Source organism: Notechis scutatus, chromosome 1, assembly GCF_049901735.1.
Source record: "Notechis scutatus isolate UNSWTSFEM ecotype Mainland chromosome 1, rNotScu1.2, whole genome shotgun sequence".
Lineage (NCBI taxonomy): Eukaryota > Metazoa > Chordata > Lepidosauria > Squamata > Elapidae > Notechis > Notechis scutatus.
This window is the reverse complement of record NC_142009.1, coordinates 249,295,394-249,322,169: the sequence shown is the minus strand read 5'-3', so window position 1 is coordinate 249,322,169 and position 26,776 is coordinate 249,295,394. Positions and strand designations below refer to the sequence as shown.

The window sequence follows — 26,776 nt, the reverse complement described above, 5'->3', positions numbered from 1 at the left end:
CAAGGAAATTGTCTTGGTGCAAATGCTCTCAGCATACATAAAAGAAAAGATACATTCATCAAGAGTCAAGAATCATAAGGTACAACACTTAATGATAGTCATAGGGTACAATAAGCAATCAAATCATACTAGGAAACAGTCAATATAAATCATAAGGATACAAGCGACAAAGTTACAGTCATACAGTCACAAGTGGGAGGGGATGGGTGATAGGGAGTGATGAGAAGATTAATAGTAATAGTAGTGCAGACTTCGTAAATAGTTGGGCAGTGTTGAGGGAGTTTAGCAGAGTGATGGCTTTTGGGGAAAAAAGTGTTCTTGTGTCTAGTTGTTCTGGTGTGCAGTGCTCTATAGCAGTGATCCCCAACCTTTTTGGCGCCCGCGCCCGGTACCGGCATCAGCTGGGCGCCGCGGCCGGTACCGCATCAGCTGGGCGCCGCCATCTTTTTTGATGAAAAAGTGCTTCCGGTGACCTCACGGAAGCACGTTTCATCAAAAAGATGGCGGCGCCAGCGCTCGGTGAGCTTTTCCGGGAAATGGCTTTCTCAGAAAAGCTCACCGGAAGCACTGGTGCCGCCATCTTTTTGATGAAAACGTGCTTCGGTGAGCTTTCTACCGGAAAAGCTCACCGGAAGCACTTTTTCATCAAAAAGATGGCGGCGCAGCAAGCCGCGGCCCGGTAAGAGTTGTTCCGTGGACCGATAACGGTGGTTGGGGACCCCTGCTCTATAGCATCATTTGAGGGAAGAACCTGGAACAGTTTATGTCCGGGATGTGAGAGGTCTGTAAATATTTTCACAGCCCTTTTTTTTAACTTGTGCAGTATACAGGTCCTTGATTGAAGGCAGGTTGGTAATTATTGTTTTTTCCGCAGTCCTAATTATCCTCTGAAGTCTGTGTCTGTCCTGTTGGGTTGCAGAACCAGATCAGACCGTCATAGAGGTGCAGATGATAAACTCAATAATTCCTCTGTAGAACTGTATCAGCAGCTCCTTGGGGAGTTTGAGCTTTCTGAGTTGGGGCAGAAAGAACATTTTTGCTTTTTTGATGATGTTTTTGATGTTAGATGTCCATTTTAGGTCTTGTGATTTGATGGAACCTAGAAATTTGAAAGTCTCTACTGTTGATGCTGTGTTGTCTAGTATTGTAAGAGGTGGTAGTATGGGAGGGTTCCTTCTAAAGTCTATCACCATTTCCATGGTTTTGAGTGTGTTCAGTTCCAGATTGTTCCGGATACATCACGAGGCAAGTTGTACAACCTCCTATCTGTATGCAGATTCGTCGTTGTCTCGAATGAGACCAATCACTGTTGTGTCATCTGCAAACTTCAGTATTTTAACAGATGGATCATTTGAGATGTAGTCATTGATATATTGTAATGGTCTATGGTAATATTCCTTTTTTTTTTTTAAACAAGTTTTATTAATTTTCAAAACACACAAATCATCATTTTCCATTACATGTTTAAACCTTTTTCCATTATAAATTTAACAAGTCAGGTAAACTATAATTCTATTTTTAAACCATTTCCATATAAACATACAAAAACCTCTTATCCAATTTCCCTTTATTTCTCTTCACTCTTATTCAATTTTATTATTATTATTTCATCTACTTCTTTCTGACTTAGTTACCATTATTCTCATTCTATATTTCTACAAGGTTTTATTAATTTCCCCCAAAAACAACATAATCACACAACACACAAAACATATAAAAGATCTTTTTGGAAAGTAACTTGGACCCAGGTATCTCTCTTTTTATGGACTTCAATTATATTCAGGCTCATCTTACATATCATTACTTATTTTATTTACCATTCTAAGTCTTCTATATTAACTTCTCCACATATTTCACTCTTCTTGATTCTATCTTAATTAATCATCTTAATTTGAGTCATTATATTTATATCTTTTGTCCATTCTCTATTATACCTTTGTCTCATTCCTTTTAAAAAGAAAGAAATTTCTCCTGAAATCACTAATCAGAGTATGATGCCTTTCTATCTCCCCACTAAATTAATCAAATTAATCTTTAAAATACCCAATCCGATTTTGCTTGGTACATTCTAACTGAATAATACATCTAAAACAATTAAATACATAGTTAAGCAATAGATTTAAATATTAAAAACAAAATACTATAATGAAAGTTTTATAATAATATCAATACCATAATCTTAATAAACTCTTTAATTAAAGTTTAATATTCTAAATCTCCCCTCATATTATATTTTCAAACCAATCATTATTAACATTCCAACATTTTAATCTCTTATCAACTCTCAAGCCATTTAAATTTTCTATTTCTGATACAATACTACAATATCATCTTATGTACCTTGCAAAATCTCTTTGAAGAAATTATACTTATCCTTTATCCCTAAAAAAAATTTCTTTTTCTCATTTAATTTCAAAACTTTGTAACTTTTCTCCACCTTTTCCCTTTCTTTCTTCCCCCAACAAACCTTTCTAGCCCCCTTCTAGCCCCCTTCTTCTAGCCTCTGCCTTACTGGCTTCCTTCTCTGTCGCATTTCTCTTCCCTTTTGTTTACCATCCTTATATTGATTTTGCACCTTGTTTTTCCCTTTCTTAAATGTTTTTTAAATCTTAAGTCCTTTATTTCTCTTCTTTTTCCTCTTCCTTCCTCTTGGTCGAGTTCTGAGATTTATTAAAGATGGCTTCCTTTCTTTGTTCTTCTTCTGCTGTCTTCATCTGTTGCAATGTTTGTTGATAATTAATAAGCGCCATTTCTAAAAAAAAGGAAGGCTTCTTTCAAACCAGCTTTACCATTTTGTTTTGCTTGCTCATAGTCTTTTCTCAGTTCCTCGATAGAAGAAGCCATTATCAATCTTTTCTTTTCTTTTCTCTACAATAGCCAGAATATTCCAAAGGAAAAATAAGACAATCCCAAAGTTCTCAGTCAGTCCAAACCAAGACAGAGTTCCCACTCTCTCCTCCTGGGGTAGTATCAATTAAAGAAAAGGAAAGTCCAAATCTGTTTCTTAAAGTCTTATTACAATATATTTTAGTCTTTCAATCCTTAAGGCATCTCCTCCAACAAGGTCTTAGCATACAAATATTTTTTTAAGTCCCCTCTTTTCCCACTCACCGCTTAGAGCCAGTTTTCACCTAAAAAAAATAGGTTTCTTAATATTCACTTTTTATTCCGTAAAAAAGAGGGTAAGCTATACTTTCAGCACCATTAAACTGCCGCTTTTTCCTCTTCTCGAAGGTATCATTCAGAAAGTCATACTTTTCAGGAATTTTGTTAAATATGTCTTAGAGTCCTAGGAACCAAGAAAGACTTTCTCCTCTCAAGCACTTTCTCCACTTCCTCCTGCGCATTCTTACCCGGCTGCCAGCTTCTTTGTGGCGGCCATTACGGACCGCCGCTGCACGCCCTGGGAAAAGGGGGTTCTGCCGGCCGGGAGGGGGTCTGCAACACCCCAAACCCTTCTCCGGATCCCCCTACCTTCAGCTGCCCCTGCAGGGCAGCCTAGCTCCGTACCCGTCTGGGTCGGAGCCCCAAAAACGGCTAGCGCGGCAGGGATCGCGCAGCTTCGCAAATCCCTGCCGCCGCGAAGCCGACAAACCGGAAACTCCATCTATGGTAATATTCTTGAAAAACTTGCCTACAGTCCCTGTCCTAATGTCCCCTTTTATTCGTACCCATTTCATGTACTCATAATCATGTTCCTAATTATATCTGTTATCTAAAACATGCTTGACAAAGTAAATAAATAAAATAAAACTGGAGGAGGAGCTGGAGCAGCGAACTGGGCAAAAGTCAGATAAGAGACAGCTTAGCCTGCAGAAGCAATGCAACATAGCAAACATGACTAGTTTTTGGACTGTAAAGGGGAAGGAGGGGAAGAGATGGACTTTCCAACTTGCAAGAATCTGTTACTGTAAACCTGCAACACAGCTATTGTTATGATTGGTGCTCCTGGTTAAAACTACTCGAATGATCGGCAGCTATATAGTGGCGAATTGGAAGTTTTCAGCCTGGATCTTCTAGCCCTAATGTAGACTTTCTGCATGATTTAACACTATGCACCATCAGCATTTTTTTTTAAAAAAAAAATTAAATTTGAGGAATAGTTAGGTTTGGAATTAAGATTTGTTTTTGAAGATTTGTTTTTAACATAGCTTTGTTTTTTTGTTGTTGTTGAAAGAATCTGGAGGTGATTGTTTTTATGGCAGATGGCAGAACCTGTGCAATCTTGGCTGGTCTAAAAAAATGTGCAAGCATAACATAGCTGTAGGAAACTGTGAAGTTGAAACCCTAAGAGTTGAAAGAGATCTTGATAATTATTTAGTCTAACCCCCATTACCCAGTGCAGGAATCCTCATAGTATCCCAGACAGATAGTAGTCCATTTTTTTCCTTGAAAACTTCCGGTAATGAAGCACCCATGAGTTCAAGAAACAGACTGTTCCATTGCTTTATAGATCTTGCATTCATAAAATTACTCTTTATTTCAAGTTTGGATTTCTTTATGTGTTAGGCTTGGTTTTGACTTACCCTCGGGTCTTATGGAAGACAAATCCATGCTTTTTGCTCTGTGATATCCCTTCATGTAGTTATGTTTTATAACCTGTAAGTTGCCCAGAATCACCTTGTAGGGAAGATGGGCAGCGTAAAAATTTAATAAACAAATAATGAATAAATCTATTGAAAGACTCAGTCACTAGTAGAAAGATATTTATGGTGTGAATTACTGACTAGACTAAGCTAAACGGATGTCATGAGTATTCATGCTTTTATCACATTGAATACCAATGCAGCTTGCTTAGAATAGAACATGTTGTGGTATCCATAGGAACAGAAGGGAAGTACATGGTGAAATGAAAGGAATATAGAAGTATGCCAATTAATCAAATGTTGGTTGTTCAGCATTGGGGCTTAGGGAATATTATGCTGTGTGGTGCAATTTAGGAAGGTTTTGCGATATTTAAGAGGCAGTGTGGTGTCAATCTAAGCCAGTACAACTAAGTCAAAGCTTTTTAATGCACATGTACAGTAGTAGTTACCAGGATAGCTCCCCCTTCAAGGATAGGACTGCTGTACTGAAATCTATAGTATTCAAGGTATATGAATTAGCTTCTCATAAGCAACCTCTGGTTCCAGGTAGTTCTCTTTTCAGGGATGGGAATGCCATAGTGTTTCCACATTATCCCCAGCATATTGCTTTGTTTTGGCAATTTACTTTCATACATTGCAAGCCTTCACTGCCTTTCTTATCAAGAAATCCAATTCTTTTTTGGGTGCCAACATGGCCAGGAGAAGTGGAAAATGCAATAATTTCATGGAACATCATTACCTTGCTATTTTATCTGCACCCATGTTGGTGCTTAGATAACATGGGATTAAACTGGAAGCCAGTAGAGAGCAGCAACTCTACCTTCTGTTCCCTTTTTTCAATTGTCAGTGGCCAGTGATGCTTCATCTGTCTCATAAATTGATTGATTTATTTTTTTGCTTTTGTTACTCTCTTATTCAGGGGAAGTTTCACTGTTTTACTTTGCATCTAGAGTCTAAATAGAATTAGAAGGATAGGCAATTCAGCCAGTGCAATACCCAGTTTCACTGTTTTTCTGCCTCATTACATTAATCAAGCTAGCAAATTCTTTTTTTATGACAGGGTCACCTGGATGCTGAGTCATAAATACGTGTATGTAATATCTCTGGATGCACATTATCATTCTTAACTGGAACTCTCCATTAAAGATCATGAAATTGTAAGAAGAATCATGCTGGATCAGACCAAATATCTATTTCTTCCAGCCTTCTGTTCCTACAACCAGTCGGAATATTATAGGAAACAATAATCGGTACATTTATTCTCGAATTCCTTATTTGCAAACATAATTTGTGAAAGATCTCATGATATGTTTTTTTTCTTAAAGCTTACTATAGTCCTGGTTGCATATGTTAAGTTATGAATAGATGTATGTAGAATACACTGTTTGAGTGGTTTCAGGCTTAGGGTTATACTCCAGAATAGCAGAGTTGGAAGGGATCTTGCAAGTCTTCTAGTCCAACCGCCTGCTCAAGCAAGAGACTAAATATCAGTAGTGGCTAACCTTTTTGGCACCGAGTGCCCAAACCGGAACGCATGTGCATGTGTGTGCATGGGTGCACCCTGGAGCACTGCAAACCCAAAGACCAGCTGGCCAGCATGCAGATGCCTGTTTTTTTGGCCATTTTTGGCCATTTTGGGGGCTGTTTTCAGGCCATTTTTGGGTTGTTTTATTGGGCATTTTCAGGGTGTTTTGGGGTGTTTTTCAGGTTGTTTTCAGGCTGGTTTTTTGGGCTATTTTTGGAGAAAACAGCCTGAAAAAGAACCCAAAATGGCCAAAAAATGCCCCCAAACATCTGGAAAATGGCCGGAAAACAGCCTGAAAAATAGCCTGAAAATGGTCTGAAGAACAGCCTGAAAATGGCCTGAAAAATGACCTATTTTTTGGACCATTTCAGGCCATTTTTCAGGCCATTTTCTGGTGCTCTGGCACCCATGAAGACCAGCTGGCCTGCACATGTTCCCACAGAGCGGGCTCTGCATGCCACCTCTGGTATGCATGCCATAGGTTCGCCACCACGGCCCTATATCATTCCAGACAAATGGCTATTCAATTTCTTCTTTAAGATATCCAGTGATGCAGCACCCACAGCCTATGAAGGCTATCCAATTTCTTCTTTAAAATATCCAGTGATGCAGCACCCACAGCTTATGAAGGCAAGGCATTCCACTGATTAGTTGTTCTAATGATCAAGATAATTTCTGCATATTTCTAGGTTGGATGTCTCCTTGATTAGTTTCCATTCATTGCTTCTAGTTCTGCCTTCAGATTCTTGTTCTTTTTATTCGTTACAGAAGACTTTGTAGGTACAGAATTCCCAAATCACTTAATATGGTTTAATATAACTACATATATTATAATTTTAAGTTTTCAGTCCTCCAAATTCTTGTGTTGTTTATAGAATACTTATTGGTTTTGTTTTGATATTAACTTGTCAGATGATGCTGATAAAAGCAATGATGCTGATGTCTTGTAAGATTCTATCAGTAGATAAATTTTAAAAAATGCAATTCAAGGTCAACAATTTTCCAATGGTGGCTTTAGGCATGAAGTAATTGTTTCTGTTTTTGAAAACAGTCAACACAAGTGAAATTGATCTGCTTTCACCTGTGGGTGGTGATTTTGTAAATTTAGTCTTTGATGGCAAAAGTAAATGCTACAAGGGTTATTTATTCATTGCTACTTTGACATCAAAGCTTTTATTGCCAAGCAAGATTTTATAGCCTAATTCTTAATAGAGAGTGGGAGGAATGAAAGATTAGCTATGGGAAAATTGCAGAAAACTTTTTTTAATCTTATTTTTAATCATTAATCCACCCAGTTCAGAATTACACAGTTACACCAGTTTTCTCCACTCTGAGGGTCATCAAGTCATGTAGACTTAACCTCCCCTGAATAATTTTATTGAGCATAATTATTGTGAAGATTCTGGGAGGCATTAGCCCACAAATTCAGAGGTGCCAAGATTATAGAAAGCTGGCTTGTGCTTTCTGCCATTTGTTCTTTAGTGATTCCTACAAGTTTTTCTAAGTCTAATCAGGAGACATTTGGAATGGAGCTTGTTACTTTCTGCATTCAAAGTGTGTGCTTGTGTCAGGAGCAAGAAATCAGCAACTTGTTTAAATGAGTACAAGTTTACTTCATGTGATCCCTAAACAAGAATCTGAACTACTAATGGTCAAGGCAAATTGGCAGTAGATAAGAGTCAATAGAATTCAAGGAGGGCTGGACTTGTGGGCGCAAAGGGATCCCAAACTGATAACATGCTTGACTCCTTCCTCGGGTTCAGCTTGGTCATCTCCTACAACTTTACTGTAAGGCACGTGTCCTTCTAATTATGTGTTAAATTTCCATGGGGAATGGCTGGCTGAGGAATTCTGAGATTTTAAGTCAACACACCTTAGAGCTGTCAAATTGAGAAACACCAGAAATAAATGGTTTGGATATTAAGTAAGTATCCTGAGCAATAAAATATGAAAGTAGAAATTCTATTACAACTCATGGCTCAAAGCTTTTTGAGAACTTACTTAAAGCTATATTCATATTTGTCATCCCCTCTCCTTTTAATATATGCTTTCATTTGCTTCTTACTCATACTGGTATGCAATGAGCAATGTAAATAGATGTTATAAGAAGCATATATCATAATTATTAATGCTAGAGAATGGATTTATAACTTTATTATTCTGCTGGCTGGCATGAAAGATTATTTTAAACTTCAACGAAGCTGGGATTTCCAAGCATGGTGTCTTTCATCTGGTAACTTATGGTGCTTTAAGTATATTATTTTAGTGGGAATAATAACTGATTATATATCTTTTCCTTGATTAATCTGTGAGTAAGCTTAAAAATAATCCCTTAAAGTGTTGTTCAATTTTGTTCTCAAACTGAACACGCTGCTAATTGAAAGTAAATTCTGCTGAACAAAATAGAGTTCCCAAGCTTAAAAATATTGATAGGATTATACTACATGTATTTTTTTTTTGACTTACAAAACAAAGGATTGCCTTGTACATTTCTTGGCTTTTAGATGGTGCTCTGAGCTTGTTTTCCTGAACCACTGAAGAGAAAACTGCACTGATTGCAAGTGGGAGATTAGATTTCAAAGCAGAAGAGTAGCTAATGTGGATCAATCTTGGAAATAGTTATCTCCTGCTCACTGTGGGATAGATGGCCCATAGGCAAAAATATGTGTGCATGAGAATATGAAGAACCAGTTTGGTGTAATAATTAAGGCATCGGGCTAGAAACAGGGTGACCATGAGTTCTAATCCTGCCTTAGGAGCAAAACCAGCTGGGCTAGTCACTTTCTCTCAGCTAAATGTCTGTGGCGATTCTCAGTCATCTAGGTTATTGTTGTCTCAAAGGTGACCCTGAGGGCACAGATAAACCTCCAAGTGGCCTCAACAGCTCTCAGAGAGAGTGCTAACAACCAGATGATTGCAGAGAAATACAATCCTTCCATTTCCCCATCCCCAATCTATCAGAATCTATCCTTCCATCCCCTCACCATCCAGCTTCAACTGTCAGTACCTATCCTTCCATATCCCCACTATCAGAATGGATGATGCTTTTTGGATGAGAAGCAAAACATTTTCTTCTTCTTCCTCAAGAAAAAAAAAACTACCCATTTGCCTTTTGAAAAAACACCTTTGAGATTTCTTTCAGCTAAGAAGAAGGTAGTATGAAACAACTTCTGAAAAACCTTCCCAAGGAAACTGCAGGGACTTGTCCATGCAATTACCAAGAGTAATAACTCAGGAGAGGAGAGGAGATTCTTCATTGGCCAAATGTGATTGGATATACAAGGAATTTGTCTCCAATGCATAAGCTCTGAGTTTATACTAGCAATGATACATTATGATCATAATCATATATGATTATATGATCATAACCATGATTATGATCATGGTTTATCAAAGGAGAGTGATTGAATTTTGGTGATCCTCTTTTTTATCTGTAGTACATACCAACAGGTTGCTTAGTGTGCTGTAAATCAGAAAAGAAAATTAACAGACACATAACAGACAGTTGTTTTTCTTCATTCATACAAGAGTGAAAGACTAGCTGTTTGATTCTTAGTTTTGATGGGCAGGTAGCCATTAAGTGCTGTGAGAATTATGCTCAGAATGAAAAAGTTCATATATCTGAAGAGAACAGCTGCTTTCATTCAGTAGAGAGAAGCATGCTAATTTCTTGTGGTCATCCATTCACCTAGTCTTGCTTGAATTTGGAGCCCTGTTCAGCAGCATCTTATTATTTGTTTGTTTGTTTGTTTATTTGCTTATTTATTAATTTATTATTTATTTGTCAAACATGTACAAGATAACAAGTATAAGTATGAACATTAAAAAAAACAAGGGAGTAAATACAGATAAATGGGGACAGTAAGACAGGGACGGTAGGCACACTGATACGCTTCTTCATGCCCCCTTTAAGGACCTCTTAGGAATGGGGTGAGGTCCTCAGTAGACAGTTTGAGGTTGAAGCTGTGTGGGGTCGAGGCTGTAACAATGGAGTCGGTAGGGTAATCAGGCATTGACCACTCTGTTGCTGAAGCCGTATTTTCTGCAATCGGGTTTGGAGCGGTTTACCTTGAGTATGTATCGGTTGTTTGCTCATGTATTATTGTGATTGAGGCTGAAGAAATCTGTATTTTTCAATAACAGTAAATAAGCAAACAAAGCCTGTAAATCTCAGTGAAATCAATGTCCCTCCCATGTTAAGCAGTATAACACAACAGTCTTTGGGATGCTCTGAGTCTTCCTGTGTCAGACTGAGAGAGACCACCCAGATATCTTTCAGTTAAAGCATGAACAGAAGTGTACAGTGCACAAGTACACAGTGTTGTGCCTGGGTGATTAGACAGAATCCAATAAATGTGATAAAAGAAGACAAACTAGGAAAGGCGCCCACAGTGCAAGCAGGAATTAACGTCAATGCTTCTTTTTATGTGTCTGCAGGGGTTCAATTCATTCCAGTTCAAGCCTTTCATGGCTGCTCAAGAGATATTGATTACAGACAAATCTGGGCATAGAGCAGAACAAATGATTTGCTATACTAGGAAATTAATTGAACAAATCACTTTAGATTATAGGATTGAGCTCTCAGCAGTAGCCAAATATGCCACCACTAGTATTATCTAACTGCAATTTAATATGGCTGTTGTCACCCATTGCATGTTTTGACATTTTTAATCCAATGGTGGGATTCAAGTTTTTTTACTACTGGTTCTGTGGATATGGCTTGGTGGGCATGGCAGGGGAAGGATACTGTAAAATCTCCAGTGAGAGGTGGTATTTGCTGATTTTCTGAACTACTCAAAATTTCTTCTTCCCGTTCTCCAGAACTGGTCAAAACCTGCTGAATACCACTTCTGCCTTAATCCAACTATTGTTTTTATGGTAACTTGGTGTGAGGGCTGAATTCCAGAGCCAAGGACATTGCAAAGAAAGTCAGATAATTTTTGTCATAACAAACAATTTTTGTCGTAACAAACAATTTTTTAAAAAAAACCATGTACTTTTTTTTTGCAGTAAACAAAGGCAATTTCATTTCATATGTTGCTAGATTGGGATTTGAAATAAATTCAGGAACTCTGATCAAATACCAAGATCTCTGGGGAATAGATTAAAGTAAAGCATTTAATTCAATAGTTATTTGTGCTAATGCAGGGGTCCCCAAATTTGGCAACTTTAAGACTTGTGGACTTCAACTCCCAAAATTCCTCAGCCAGCATAGCTGAGTTGAAGTCCACAAGTCTTAAAGTTGCCAAGTTTGGAGACCTCTGTGCTAATGGAAGATCCACTGGTTTCAGTAGTCCTGCTCTAAGTATGACTAAGTTTGGACCTGTTATAAAAAGCAATACCAAAAATCACAAAATAACAAAATTATCATAGATTTGAAATGGAAGTAAAAGCTAAAAATTTGGAGGGGGGCTTTTTTGTTAAAATAATGTTTTAGCACAGTTGACACTGTAGTTCAGAATTTTTCAGAATTAGAACAAATTTTTAGTTGTAAATATTTTTTCCAACTTTTTTCATAATATATTCAGTGGATTAGAAACTTTATTTCATATAGTGTGTAAATTAACCTCAGATATGCTCTGGAACAGGATTTGTCAATGACTAGAAATTTTAACTAATCTTAGGAATTCAAGGAGCAGAAAATATCCAAAGTCATAGCTGACTTAAGTCTCTGCAGCAGTTAATGTTGAATAAAATTATCTTAGGTGGCACCATTTTCATATATTCATTTTTTTTGTTCTTGATAAATTCAGGATTCCCCCCACCCACATACATACATGTTCTATGCTATTACGATTAAGATATGCTAAGTCCACACTCAAATTTTATTATCTAACCATTGATAGTAAAGGTCCCAAATTTTGTAAAATTGTTTATCCTCTTGTTCTCTAATTTCAAATGTCAATCTACTCATTTCAGCACATTCCAATATTTTCTTACTGGTTTCCTCCTGCGATGGTATTTTCTCATTTTTCCAATTTTTAGCAAATACAATCCTAGCCGCTGTTAATACATTTACAATCAAATATTTCAAATCTTTACTGTATGTATCAGGTAAAATTCCCAATAAAAATATCTCTGGTTTCAAATCTATATGTTTTTTTGTAATTTTTTCCAACCACATGTGGATTTTAGTCCAGTATTTTCTAGCATCTGCACAAGTCCACCACATATGGTAATATGAGCCAGGTATCTGATGACATTTCCAACATTTTTTGGATTTATTCTTGAACATTCTTGCTATTCTTGTCGGGGGGAAATGCCACCTGTAAAACATCTTATACAAATTTTCTTTAAATGCTGTTGACATTGTCATTTTATAATTTTGAGACCACAATTTTTGCCATTTCTCTAAATCGATCCCATATCCAAAATTCTTCCCCCAAGCAATCATAGTTTCTTTAACTTGTTCTTCTTCTAATTTCGTTTCTAATAAATATCCATACAATTTTTAATCACCTTTTCATCAGTACCTGTCAAGATCTTATCTAAGTCAGTCAATTTATCATAAAAACCTTCTGTTTTAAAATCTTTATCATACCTTGAATGTATTTGCGCATATGAAAACCAATTCATCTTTATACCTTGTTCCTCTAGTTTTTGCATAGATTTAAGTTCACCCTTTTCATTCAAAATTTCCCCATATCTAACTGTTTGTTCCTTCTTATATATTATAGGATAGGAAAATGCTTCAATAGTCGATAACCAGACTGGAATTTTCAAATAGCATTGTCTTTTAATCTTCTCCCAATTTAACCACAGAGACTCCCGTATATGATGTCTTCTAAAATAGCCCTGTGTTTTGGTTCCCTTATACCATAAAAAAGCATGCCACCCCAACAACAAATCATGTCCTTCTAATGCCAACAATCTAGTATTTCTTAATGTTATCCATTCCTTAGCCCACATCAAATTTGTAGCTTGGTAGTACAACTTCCAATTAGGCAAACCAAATCCTCCTCTAATTCTGGCATCTTGCAAGAGTTTTAACTTTATTCTCGCTTTCTTACCTTGCCATATATATTTCAACACAATTTTATTTAAATCTTCAAAGTAGTCCTTTCCAAGCCTAATTGGTATTGTTTGAAACAAATATAAAATTCTGGGTAGAATATTCATCTTGATTGTTGAAATTCTCCCTATTAATGACAATTGTAGATTTTCCCATTTTGTCAAGTCTGACGCTATCTGCTGTTTGAGTTTAATATAGTTGTTCTCTTTTAATGTACTACATCTTGCTGTCAAATGTATCCCCAAATACTTGATCTTATTCGTGACTTGAATTTTCAGTAGGTCTGCCAATTCTTCTTTTTGTCTTAATAGCATATTCTTTGTCAAGATCTTTGTCTTATCTTTGTTTATTTTCAAACCAGCCACCTTGCCATATGCCTCTATCTTTTCCAATAATTTTGGTGCTGTTTCTAAAGGGTCTTCTGAAATAAAAGCCAAGTCATCCGCAAAGGCTTGCAATTTAAATTCTTCCTTTTTAATTTTCATTCCTTTTATACTCTTTTCGTCTCTAATATTTCTGTTTAGCACTTCCAAAGTTAATACAAATAGCAAAGGTGATAGTGGACATCCTTGTCTTGTACCTTTTCTTATATTGATGGAGTCTGTCAATTCTCCCTCTATCATTACCTTTGCCGTTTGCTTGTGATATATGGCTTCTATTGCTTGAATAAATTTTCTGGCGAAACCCATCTGTTCCAATAATAATAACATGAATCTATGAAACTATTTCTCTTTTTTACTGTAAAAGCTGATCAAAGACCATAATTAAGGAATTTGATTTGATTCCAATTCCAAAATACAGGATAAAATATAATTTCCCAAATACAAGTGGTCCTTGATTTATGACCATTTGTTCAGCAACTGTTCAAAGTTACAGGGGTACTGAATGAACTGTACTCAGAGGTGGCCCACCAGTTTGGTGGTCGTGCACTCTTTGATTGTTTTCCATCCATTGCTTCTTGTTCTGCCTCAGATTTCTTTCTCTAAGTGATGTTATTGCATTTTGCAACCTCATTGCTTAGTAATGGAAATTCCAGTCCAAATACCATTGTTTTGCAAGGATTACCTATATGTTAGTGTGTGCATATTCTTCCCTTTTAAAATATGATTTATAGTCATCTCTAGTTTTTTATGGTATATAAAAAACTTAGAAATAATGCTTGCACATTTCTTTATTTAAATGTGGAATGTGTTATTTTAATACCCTTTTTAAGAAGAAGTCTTATCCATTGCACAAGTAGTGCAGAGAATAAAAAGAACAAAATTGTTGTAGAAGCTATCTAGTGCCTGAGCTTGCTTATTTCTTTAGCCTTCCTCAGCTGTGTTTTGCAGGTGTTCTATGTCAAAGTCAAGCCATGGATGAAATGCCAAGGCTGAAATTGTTTTAAGTCTGATATTTGTAAATACAGAATCTTTTTTTATTGGGAAAACAGATTACAAATGCTGTCACTTAATAAATGAAGAATGATGCCAAATTTCTGCTAAATAATGCAAAATACACAGAGGATTGCTATTTATCTCCATATCATTTTCTTAATGAAATGGTAAGGATTAAAATACTGCTTTGTCTTTAATATTTTGTTTAATGTAACAGAAGCTTCAAAAACTCAGTATTGTCTTCTATTCACACAACTTGCTCTATTACCTGGAAAGAACTACAGAATTCCAGTTTTGAAGGTAGAGGATATATTTGTGCCAAGAGTTGAAGCAAACAGCAGGGACACAATAAAACTTTTAAAAACATTTATTGACAATCTGGATGTCAGCGTTCCAACAAAACTCTCCATCCAGAATTCAGCACTTAGACACAAAGTCCATCCAAGTAAGAATTTATTAGAGAAGTCATGTTAGCATATCTGGGGAAAACCCGAATCTGAATTCCCGCGTTTCCTCTCCCTCTACACTAAAACTCACACCCTGCCCCTATTGATGACCCTCAAGTCACGCTCTCCAATCCACCTCAATTCTGAACTCCTACCAAGCCCAGTCACTCCCCTCTAAGCTCCAGTGACTCGGCCTTGAGCTCTGATGAAAGAATGTTGTTGTGGCTATCCTCCCTTATTCACTACTCTCCCATTCCCACAGTTAGTCCATCCCCGCTTCTTCGCTATGGCTGCCCTGAATCTGAATCAAGATCTAGGGCTGACACTGGAAGCATAGAAAGTCACTAAATTCAAAGTGGACTTACACATTCTTAAAAATTACAAATGCAAAATTGCTTGATTTGCAAGCAAACGCATCTTTTAGATTAAGCTTTTGTGCTAGAAGTGGGCAAGGTGATCCCAGCTTTTGACCTGTGAATTCAGGGAAAATTGAAATTAGTTAGTCAGGCTATAGCATGATCTGTGTCATACATCTTCCTGAATGAGGGTGTCTTGTTTTCCAGGTCTTTTATAATTATTTGACAATATCAGCAAAGTTTGGGAATGGCCATTAAAATGGTAAGGCAAAATGGAACACGTTGGAACAGAGAATCTAACTTCCTATTTGCTCTGACAAGGTTTGAGCTAACAGTGAATATGCAGGAAAGGAACCCTGGGAAGTGCTAATATTGAATTGTCAATTCAATAAATGATCACTCTAAAAAAAGCAAGCTTTAGGATCAGTTGATTGTTTGATCAATTACATGCCATTAAGCTGTTTGTTGACTCCTAATGATTACATAGATTTTTTCAGATCTATCCCTAATCTGATCTTTCAAGTCTTTCAATAGTGCATTCCCAGCATTAGAGCCTTCTCCAGAGAGCTGAGTCTTCACATAAGGTATTTAAGTAGGATAATTTGAGTTTGGTCATTTGTGCCTTAGGTGAAAACTCTGGGTTGATTTATTTGATGATCCATTGCCTTGTTTTATTGGCTATCTATGGTATTCACAGGGGTCTTTAACAGCAAGTTTCAAAAGTGTCAATACCTTTCTATCTCATAATGTGGTGTCCTTGCATTTGGAATATCACATGTAGTTCTGTTTATCATGTCTAAAAAACAAAAGGACCTCTGACTGGAGAAAACACTAAAAAATAAAAGCAGAATAGCTGTTATGTGACAAAGAATTACACACCGTTTTTTCCCCATTTAGTTTATGAAGAAAGGTTGTGGGGCATGGTAGAGGTACATCAAATGATATACAAAATAGGAAAAGACACATTTTTCTCCTTTGCTAATAGTTCTAAAACTAAAGGGTAATTCAGTGAAATAAACAGGTTTGCTTATAGGATGTTACTTAAATTATGGGTTTAACAGCAGCAGTAAGTAGTAGTGGTGACCCACATGGGTACGGGGTCATTAATGCAGAAGAAGACCACCAGTGGCTACTAGTCCTGAACTGTTGTCTTATTTCATTTAGTATTCAAAGTAATATGCCTCTAAGGTTGAATAGAAAGGTATTGTTCCATCTCTGTCCTATGGTTGAAGATTTCCCATTGATATCCATTTAGTCGGACTGAAACTGAATATAAACTGACTATAATCAGGCTGTGGTCTTGATAATATTTTCTAAAGACATGGCTTTTATAGCTTAACATATTTCTGGCTCAGTTCATCAATACCTACAGCTTTATCCTTGCTGTCTTTTCTCTTTTCCCCTTTTATTACTTTTATTATAATTTCTTTGTTTTCATTATTGTGAGCAACTCACAGGCATTGGGAATTGGGGACATGTAAATACTAATACTTTATTGTATTTCCATTCTGGCTTGGTGAACTGAAAATCTACATTTTTCTTAACTTAAGTCAGAAAATATAGGTGATAGTTATGACCTCACACCAAGTTTGATTTGCAAACAACTCAGGGCATGACGTGTTTGTAACGTAAGTGTCTATGATCATAGATATGAGTGTCATTCCTTATTCTGGTATTTGCTTCTCCCAGTGTTTCATCTCTCTTTTTGATACCAAATTATCAGCTGCTTTACTACACCTTACTCTTCCATTTCTCAAAGGGCACTCACTGATGGCATGGAACCCATATGTGTAGTCATTCCAAGTCAGAACTTGACTTGACGGTCTATGTCACATTAAAATTCATACATCTCCCAAAGAAAAGAAGTCCAAGGGGTTGGATTAGTTTTGCCTAAGGACTGAACCAAGAATGATGGCTCTGGGATTCTTTGCCTAAATAGATCTTATCTTCCACAATATGTCACTTCAGTTCTCCGGTGATTTATAAAGCCAGCCACAGTATTATGTTACCTCAGGAATGAATATCAATCTTGTGTATTTAAAGCAATAGCACTCATTCTGATGTATTTCATCACAGCCATGTAACTGGGCAGATTCTTCCTCTGTTTTTAGATGATGTTACTGTTTGCTCTCTGCTTTTACTCAGTAGCTTATTAAAATTTACAACTTCTTAACAGAAATGTTTAATTGTGACATTTGCTAGAAAGGGGTCTCCACAAATTCTGTCCCTCCTCCTGATTTAAATGGAGGGGTTATTTTGAACAAATGCATTTGCATGATAAAATGCAATTGGGATTACAGAAATGAATTTAAAGTGAATCAAAATAAGAAACTTTTGGAATAAATACATTGCAGATCCCTTTAAAATGTGGCACTATCATAGCACCATGAAAATTCATTAGTTCTGGGCACAGGAGTCCCAGGTACGGCTGGGAAGGCACTTGTTAAAGGCAGCAAATTGTTTTCACACTAAGAGAAGGATTGACAAGTACCAAGTTAATTCAGAGAGGATCAGAGAGAAAAGATGCTGGCTTTTACACCATCTTTTTGCTTGTGAATACTTCGCCACTGACATATCTAGGACAAATGCAATACAGCCTTCTGTGTGTGTGTGTGTGTGTGTGTGTGTGTGTGTGTGTGTGTGTGTGTCTGCTTGAGGGTGGTAGGGCAGAAAACATATTTGGTCAACTTCATCTCAGCATACACAGGGAGATATACTGCCTATAAAACCTGATGCAGATTAAGACTGCCAAGAGTGAAGCTAGTGATATAAAAGAACTCTGACATGGTTCCTTACAGAGGATGTCTTGCAGACAAAAGAACAGTAGCAAAGTACATTTTTCTGATCCTACCAGTGAGAGATTCAAGAAGAAGCTGAAACTGTTTTTCATATCATATATCTTAATTAAATACAGTGCACAATCTTCTGTGCCCTATTTGAATAAGCAACCGGTTCAATTGTTATCACATTGTTTGTTGTTGCCACTTATTGGTAGGAGAAAATACTTAATATTTCCCTACCCTAATTGACCAAAACAAATGATTTTAGTAAATAAGGAACCATTCATTCATTCATTCATTCATTCTTCAATCTTACAGCCACCTATCTCAGCCTGGAGACTGTGGGCAGTTTAACATTCTAAAACTATAAAACAGTTAAAACAATTAAAAACAATAAATACATCCAAAGAAATTTAGGAAAAAAATTGATAAACCACAATGTAACACTTCGATTCTAAAAGCAGATGCAATCCAATTTACCATTTGTTAATTTGAGAGAAGAAAAGATGTGAACTGGAAACACTGCAAGATATTTTGCATGTGGTTGGAAAGAGAAGCCAGAGAGAGAGAGAGAGAGAGAGAGAGAGAGAGTCAGCAAGGATTCTAACATAAGTGCAACAGAGTGAGCTAGCTTTCAAGAAAGACACTGAAGTCTATCCAGTTTTTTTTATCTATGCTTTGCATAATATGCAGAATGGAATAAGCAACCAAGAACCAATGTTAGTTTAATTTTATTTTATGTGTATTTTTCCTTTCCTTCAGGTGCTAATAGCTTCAGGGCAGCTCACTATAAAACTGATTAAAATAGAAAAAAAAAACAATCAAAATTAATTAAACTTGAGGAGGAAAATGGTGATTAAAAAATTCTATCAGCATACTTAACAATTAAATTCAGAGAACATTTGAAGAGGCCAAAAATTGTTGGCAAATCCAAATGACATGGAGATTGCAACTGTGATGTTGTGGGGACACTATCCCATTAGTGTGGCTACTAAGAATGTTTTAAACCCCAGATTATACAAATTTAAAATACTTATTAACATTAATAGTAAAATAGGTACTATTTGTCTTATGACCCAAATCTAGGAACTACTATCCTATCCAGAAAAGCTGTGTTTTGTATATATCACAAGTAGTGGATATTAGAAAAAATATAAGCCAAGAGTATGTCAAACAAAATGTAATTCCCAAGGGAAGGTATTCAATAACCTGGGAGTGAATCATCCCTTGCCTTCAGGTGAGAAAGAGCGACTCAGACAACAAGGTGTTCTTCAAAAGGGCCTAACCTGCAGATCATAAATTATGGCCACACTTCTTAGACAGTCAGATTTTAAACCTTTAATGGCTTTAAAGATTAACATCAGTATTTCAAGTTGTGTCCATAATATAAATACTTTAAATTTTGTCCATAAAAGTGTTCAATACATATCTTTCATATAATCTTTATACCTTGCACTACTTAACAGCATGTCACAGTTTGTACTGATTGCAAAATCTAGATACTGTACAAGGATAGCCTTATGTAGGCTACATGGAAGATAACCAACTGAATTAGGAAGAGTTACAGCTAGTTCAAGATTCCAGTAAAGAATCAACAGCATAGTCATAAATCAGTCCGCTTACTGTTATGCCTGGTTGTAAAGCTATAAATCAGTCTTCAGTTTTTCATTAAAGTTGTAAGGGGTTTTAACACTAGCGGTAGTCAAGGTTTCAGCAAGTTAACTGCATCCAACATCAAGGTTCAAGGGGTGAGGCAAAACAGTCATAGTTGCCAGGGTCTGATCAGAGAGCAAAGAATGTACACAGACAGGCCCAAAACACACAGCTTTGAGGTAAAATGATCACCAAAGTTGCTCTAGCAATAAGGCAGTCTTAAATGACAAAATATTCTGTCTGAAGAAATAGTCTTCATTTTGCTAGGGTCCAATTCTACAAAATTTTCTATCTCATCCCGTGGTAGTAACTACTATGGGAAGATATGAGAGAGCTTGTAGATTAGTTCAGAGTTACATAAAGTAAATCAGTATAAATTTTATAGAGTGTCTTCTGTCACAACCTGCCAAGCTAAATATTATAATGAAACTGAACTGTTGTAATGAAAGAAAAAAATATTTATAATTTATGTTCAATACTCTTGCAGCGCATTCTGAATAAATTAAATTTTTAGTCTCCTTTTTAATAGCTAGCTTTCCCCAGCTTACTGTTCCTAAAGTTGTTTCAGCCTTCATATATATCCACATAGAAACTCATAGATATTCTCCACTGCATATTTGCCTTCCTCTGTTTTTTTATTCATTTTCCCACACATATCCCTGATTAAAATGAAGTGTTAGCATCATCTTATTAATATTAATTGTGAGCAATGAACTATTTTGACCTGAGTAATGATTAGTGAATCTTAGGTTCCATAATTATAATAGAAAAGAGATTTATTTAAATGAAATGAATTAGAGGGTTAGGAAAGGCCTTGAATACAGGGAACGCAAAGTAAATCCCTAATGATCTAAACCCAACTGCCAAATCATGCTCAGTGGATCTATAAAGTGCTAAAAAGTTACTGCCATTGAACTTGGACCTCTAATGATAGGAATTCAAAAGAATTGCAATGTTTTGTCAGCCCTGACATTGCTGGTTGTAGACCAGATCTAGAGGCTTACTTGGACGTTATTTATTATTTTCTTCAAAACTGGCTTCTCTGAATTAAAAAAGAAATCTGCAAATGGACTGACCAAATATGTTCAATAAAAATTGATAAAGCTGTTGACAATTACTGGAGCTGGAATTGTTGACTTCTCAATATATATATATATATATATATATATATATATATATATATATATATATATATATATATATATATATATTCTATCTTTTACGTTTTCTTATAGATAAATCAGACTATTTTATAATGATTTCAGGGGGTGAAGTTTGGGTGAAAAAAAATCTCTAATGATAAGATGAGGAAGGAATATAGGATTTCCCCAAATTAATAGTGTTAGCCATACTATTTGGGTAATTAGATATTTTTCTAAGTAGTGGTGAAGTTTATATTTTGACATGAATACATAATAAGCAAACCTATTGGGAAATAAAATCTTGATGGTGCCCAAGAGAATGGAATATATTTAAACAAAATAGCATATATATGCAGAGAACTAAAAGTTATAAACTTGCTTAAAAGCTTATATGACAATGCTAGAATTGGTTTCTCACAAGGGTACAACCAAAGGAAACTATTTATTCAAAAGATGATATTAATAAAAACAATAATAATTATATTTAGATTATAAGTTAAATAAATAATATATAAACCTGTTCAGAAATCTAGGTGAATGAATTTGCATGGTGAAGGGATAATCTGGATTAATGTATATGGAGATACAAAAACAAGCAAACAAACCCAGTACTATTGTTAATGTTTACTATGCCTACCCAACCAAGGAGAGGATGTGATGCTCACCAAAAGCAAAGTGAAGGAAAAGAATCATGAAATAATAATGATGGAAGACTATGATTATCCTGATATGGATGATGGCACCCATTCTAATAATATTCCAGGCCCCTTTAAAAAAACTGAATGTTTTTCCAGGTCTTGGGGTGGTTTGATTCCCTTGTGAGTTTTGTTGTTGACCAGATTTAGGATGTTGTTTTCTTTTCTGTTTTCCCGAATTCTTGCTAGTTCATTTTTCTATTGCACTTATTATTTTGTTGCATTGTGAACTGCCTGGAATTATTTTTGTAATAATTCCAAAGTATAAAACTCCCTTCTTATTGAGCTGGACACGGTCCTAATATTAGAAGTCTTCCAATAGCCTTAAAAAGCTATTAATTTATTTGGCTTCCTTAAAGTCTTTTAATGTAACCAGTATAAATTATTCAGCAATCTTTAAACTATTTTAGGCTTGTACCTTACTTATTAGAATCTCAACAGCTGCTTTATTAATATTTGAAATGTCCAGTTTACATTTTTGTTTTTCTGCTATTTTTTTCTTAATATATTTAATGTTTCATTGTTTAGTGAACCACTTTGGTAGGGCTATGCCATAAAAGGAAGGCTATAAATATATGAAATATTTTATCTGTTTTATATAGAATCTAAAAGAACTGCTCAGGATTCAGGCAACAGAGCTGTGTATTATCAGCAGTACCAAGTGCAGTAATGGCATTATAGCATTTTAGAATATTCAGATGAGTTCTTACCACAACTCTCTAAGGTAGACAACTTTGTTTTGTAAATGGAGACTGAGTTCAGGAGAGTGATTTGTTGAATACCAACTAAGTTGTTTTTATATCAGAGCTTTTTCACACTATCAGGCATGGCTTTTCCCCAACTTGTTGAAAGTGTAATATAAACAAAGATGCCACTCAATACCCAAGATGGCATTATATTAACTAGAAACATACTTCCATTTGCCAAAGTTTTTCCTCTACTTTTAATTCACAAGTGAATTTCATTTAGGAAGTATCTCTTCTACACTAATCAAAAGCTTTCACTTTGCAGATCTGTCCAACTGTATTGCTTTCCTGCATAGCACAGCAATGGGCAGGAGGCAAATTAATAGTGAATTGTCTCTTAATTGTTCTTTGTTTAACTTCAGTCCCCAGGCAAAAAAAGGATATTGAATTTATTCATTATTTCTTCCTTTTCTTCCTTTCCAATATGGAAAAATAGTGCTACTTTACTATAGAGAGAGAAAAATGAGTAATTTTATGCCCTTTTCTTCATAGGTGACAGTCATAAATGAAATACTGTAGGGAGCAATTAAGATCTGATTCAGTATTAATTTCCAGCAGTCTTGAACACAAAAAAATTAAAGTTGACTAACCAGAAACTGAAAACTTTCATCTGAAAGAAACTGTGTCCTTTAAGAGCATATGGTTTGTCTTTGCTGTGTTAATGAGTATGATTGTGTTTCCTTACAATAATAATTATCTGAGATTCTATATGAAAACAGAGGAGGTATGCAGAAAACATTAACCATCTACCAAGAATATTGTATAGTTTCCCTGTAAAAATAACTATGAACAAAGAATGGCAATTCCAAATAAAAGAATGAGCATGGAAACAACATTGTTGAATATTTTTTTAAAAAGAAAATGGGGTTAAAATTGGGAATTACTTAGTCACCTAGGCTGCCATTATCTTCAGCTCACTTTCTGAAGATAATCTACCTTGGATACAGGGAATCTTATTTAATTCATATATCTATGAATCAACACTCGAAACCACTGACATTTTTGTCTATGCTTCTGTTAGGATGAATGGGTCTATAAATTGTAGGGATGAAATCATCAACGAAACTTGGTATCTTTCACATATTGTTCAGTTACTACGCCCATAACCTAAGGCATGTTGTCTGACTGTTGTAACTCAGGTAATCCTCACTTAACTATGCTAATTGAGACATGAAACTCCACTGTTAAGAAATCCAGTCATAAATAAAAATAAACCTACATGGCTGTGCCTCTTAATTCCAGCAGTCTCGATTGTCATTGTTAAACAAGCACTGAATGGATTAAGGGAGGACTTCGTATGGCTACTACATGTGACTTGCTGCCAGCTTCCCCACTGACTTTGTTTATCAGAAGTTGGCTGGGAAGATTACAAATTACAATCACATGACCGTAGGATGATGAGACATTGTAATCGCGATACAGACATTGAGCACCTAGATCACAATCATGTGATCAAGGAGAGAAGCAACCTACAACTAAGGAGAAATTTCCTGACAGTTAGAACAATTAATCAGGGGGAACAATTTGCCTCCAGAACTTGTAAATGCTCCAACACTGGAAATTTTAAAGAAGAGACTGGACAATCATTAGTCTGAAATGGTATAGGAATTCCTGCCTGATCAGGCAATTGGATTAGAAAAGGGGATCAAACTGGCGGCCAGTGGGCTGGATGTGTCATTGCACAGGCCATGCCCACCCCAACTCCACAAATGGGGAAAACATCATGAAACATCACATGACAGCAACATGACGTGGTGAGTTTGACAGCCGTGGACTAGAAGATCTCCAAGATCCCTTCCAACTCTCTTATTCTAATTGCAGGGACTCTGCAATAGCATGAGTATGAGAACTAATTGTAACAAGCACTAATTCAGTGTTGTTGTAAGGTTGAACTTTGCTGAATGAGTGGCCATTAAACAAAGACTACTGAACATTACAGAATTTACAATCCCACAGACATCCTGACCATACTCAGCTTACTTCCTATGTTAAGACCTTGGCAGAAGACTCATAGGCTAGATAAGAATCTTTATGGCAAATCAGAATGACACCAAATGAAAGAACTGATTGCCCATTGCCAACATAAGGATGCAGACTCCCGCTTATATGCAGTGGTTAAAACCCATTGCTTTTTCTTCTTGCTTTTCTCACAGTTCAGTGAATGCTTGGTGAACCTAAAGCTGAATCATTCTTGAATATTTGCATAATTGCCTTTTCTGGTGTGAAAAACCCTGACTCTCACCTTAATGCTCATTTATACAGGAGTTGTAATCCAGACTGTCTAGAGGAAACAGGACTGCTTCCTATAATATTTAATATTTATTAGCATTTATATGTTAATATTTATTAACTTCAAAATTAACTATTGAACATTAATATGTATTAACATTAGCATGGTATTTATTATGATCTTCCGTAGCGGCTTCGAGACTCCCATCTACTATTTCTTTTGAATCCATTATGTTAAAACTGCTCTTTTAATTCATAACATGGAGCAGATACAAGGTCATCTTAGCTCTGTTATAATAATGCACTTTTACCACTAGCTTTTTTCCATTATTATTGTATTGGTTTTACATTTAATAGTGTATTTTTGATGTTTAAATCAACTATCCACAGCATGAGCAAAAAGCAATGACTACATTTCAAATGCAGAAATACAAATGCAGTCAGACTGTCTTTTAAATTTCTAAATCAATTAAATCTTTGCTTCTTAAATCAATTAAAGCTTTGCTTCTTAAAACTTGAGGCAGTTTGAACCTCTCTAAAAATAACTTTCTGAGATTATCTCCACCTTCTAATAAGATACATGCAGGGGTGGGATTCAAATATTTTAACAACTGGTTCTGTGGGTGTGGCTTAGTTGGGTGTGGCTTGGTGGTCATGTGACTGGGTGAACATGGCTTGGTGGTCATGTTATTGGCTGGGCATGGCCAACTCAATATCACTCACATCGAGGCACGCATCTCCTCGCCTGGCCTCTCATGACTGTGGGGATGCTGCAACAGTCGTGTGAAAAATGGTCATAAGTCACTTTTTTCAGTACCATTGTAACTTTGAATGGTCACTCCACGCAAGCAAAGTACCAGCAAAGGAGGGGGAAAAACTCCAGAGAAGTTCCTGAGACAGGAAGTCTAGTCCTGCCAAGAATGTGATAAGGGTTAACGGAGAGACAGTTTCTGTAAGCAACCCCTAGAATGTTTCCTTCCTGCCTTCCTTACAGGATTAGGCCAGTAATTTCTTCTAACAACCGGTTCTCCAAACTGCTTAGAATGTTAACAACCAGTTCTAGCGAATAGGTGCAAACTGGTAGAATCCCACCCCTGGATACATGGCTAGAAAAGAGAACTCCTTCTCTGTGGTTGTATCCAAAACTTGACGTATCTCCTTAAAGGGGAAAAAACCCAATACCAGCTTCCTGAATTTAGCTGCTCTTTCCCAGGATATATGTTTCTTATCCTTGGGAATCAGTCTACTATTTTTGGCTTGTTGTTTATTAGTCTTATGCCACTTTTTACGGTTGTTATTTTAGAGTTGATAATGTTTTGTTAAATACTTTTCACCTTGAAACCTGTGCAAAAGACAAAATGGCAATTTTAAAACAGAAAGGAAAGAGTAAACAAACTTTCAGCCTGATTGGCATAACCAGTAAGAATAAATTAGATACGCTTAGCATGAGAAAAAGATGTCTGGGGCAGAAATAATTGCATAATTCAAAAATCAGCAGCAGTACCAGATGGATAGTCAGATCACATTTATCACTATCCCAGACCACAGGAGATGGAATGATGGTTTTAAGTTCCAGGAATTTAATGGTAGGAGAAACTTCTTAAAAGTAAGGGCAGTTTATGTCATTTTTATTATCTTCTCTCCTCTCCTCCCCTCACCCCTCACCCCTCACACCTCACACCTCATACCTCACTTTATTTTTTTTATTAAGAACTTACATGGCGACCCATTTCATGGAATGATTCTGGGCAGCTCACATTCAGCAATTAAATCAAGGTTAAAAACAAAATGACCCTTCTCCTCAGGTGCCAAGAGAGAGATATATACTCTAGATACATAAATGTAAGAAGCTGGGTAGGCATCTGTGGAGATGCTTTAGTTTGGATTCCTGAGCTAAGTAGGGAGTTGGTTTTAGTAGCCATAGGGAGTTGGTTTTAGTAGCCTCAATAGCCCTCCTTCTCTACAATTCTGTAAAACTGAAAAAATGCTATTAGATTCTGCATTGATATGACATGGAAGCTGGTGTTTTTTTTTATTTCAAGGAGATAAGCTAATGCTCTTTCTCTTCTCTTTTTATTTACCAGTTGCAAGTTCTATAAATGGAGGATTTATACATCTTAACTCAAACACTAGTAAAAAAAAAGACAGTGGTGTCATAGATAGATGAAAATATAATTTATATCAGATTGGTGGGTATTACAGAACCTTGAATTCAGAAGAATTATAGTGT

The 26,776-nt window shown here is 36.1% G+C and overlaps 1 protein-coding gene across 2 annotated transcripts in view; it reads left to right on the top strand.

Moving 5' to 3' along the window:
* Nucleotides 1–26,776, top strand: part of SPON1 (spondin 1) — a 341,950-nt gene that overhangs the window by 55,271 nt on the left and 259,903 nt on the right. The window lies entirely within an intron of this gene.